General features: G+C 28.3%; 1 protein-coding gene across 1 annotated transcript in view; it reads left to right on the top strand.

Annotated features, from left to right (window-relative positions):
* LOC117182917 (homeobox protein MSX-2-like) overlaps positions 1–1,423 on the top strand; it is a 12,728-nt gene that overhangs the window by 11,046 nt on the left and 259 nt on the right. The gene's annotated exons all lie outside the window — the stretch shown is intronic.

Below are 1,423 nucleotides of genomic sequence, written 5' to 3'. Positions count from 1 at the left end.
CGCCATCGTGAAAGCCTGATTTTCGGATTCAGGGGGTCTCGAAAAGTGGAGATCCGTTGAAAAAGGATGATGTCAAATTTCCGACAATTCTAATACTTTCTCAAACATAAATGATGAGAATGTAATAATGCACCCATATAAAGTGGTGTTTACCACAAAGGGGGTAGTTTTTAGGGTTTGAAGCTCGTTGCACAAATTTGAACAAATTAAGGCGAAAATAATGCACCTATATAAAGAAGAGATTTTGAATAATGTCGGAACCAGCGACATTATTTTAAGGGAAGTTTGAGTTTAGGAGTTTCATTTTCAATGAATGGATATTCAATCAATCGATTAGCGTGCTAATGCCAAACACTGATAATCAAATATAAATTTAGAGTTGCCGATCAGATTCAATCAATTTTAACTCAAATAATGTATAGCGAGATCAATTTCAAATACAAAAATAGAATTTCAGGTCGGTTCTCCTGAAATTTCATTTTTGTATGTTGAAGTGGACATGCTTCAGAATATTTAATTCCTGAAACCAATCTACTTCAAACGGCTGCGCAAAAGTTTTATTTAATTATTTAAATTATTTTTAATCAAACATATTACGCAATGATACTCGACACTCATTCTATTTCTAATATTTTAATTAATTTCTTTTAAAATCTTCTTGCGATTACTCGTTATCGAGATATCGTCATTAGAATTTTCACATTCTCTTCAGATAAAGAATTATATTTGTGTGAAGTTTGACAGCCCCCTTTCCCCATCATTTTTGTCAAATTTCAACGTCTTGAGGCCCTCTGAATCCGAAAAACAGGTTTTTACGAATGCGTCTGTCTGTATGTCTGCATGTATTTTTGTCTGTGATCGTGATGTCTTTAAAAATAATTAAACTATAAGATTGGCCTTTGGCATACGAACATTTCCTTCCAATGAATTTTATTGACAAAAAAAAGTTAGCCATAATAACTTTTTTAATTATTTCAAAAAATTAAAATTTTCATGTAACTAAACATAATTATACTCCTTTGTTATAGATTGAATCCTTTTCAGTTAAAAATTCAACTACCAGGATGAAAATTGAACTATACTTTTTTAATTCATTAATTTTATTAACTGAAAATTAAATTATTTGATTTTCGGTTTAAATTGTTGGTTTCTATTTAAAAATTCAACAATTCGGTTGAAAATAAATTTATTTTATTGCAACCTCATCTTTTTCGGTAAAATATTAATCCTTTTAATTGAAAAAGCAATTACCTGGTTCAAAATTTAATTTATTTCGTAAGATTTATCTTATAAATTGAAAATTCATCTTTATGAATTAAAATAAAACCACTTCTAACCAAAACATTATTTATTTGAAATTAGTTTTTTAGACCTAAAAAATTAATACTGATATTTTTTATTGAAAATTAATCGTTCTTAGTGG

This window comes from Belonocnema kinseyi, chromosome 2, assembly GCF_010883055.1.
Source record: "Belonocnema kinseyi isolate 2016_QV_RU_SX_M_011 chromosome 2, B_treatae_v1, whole genome shotgun sequence".
Taxonomy (NCBI): Eukaryota; Metazoa; Arthropoda; class Insecta; order Hymenoptera; family Cynipidae; genus Belonocnema; species Belonocnema kinseyi.
Note: the sequence above shows the minus strand (reverse complement) of the source record. Positions and strands in the feature narration are given on the sequence as shown.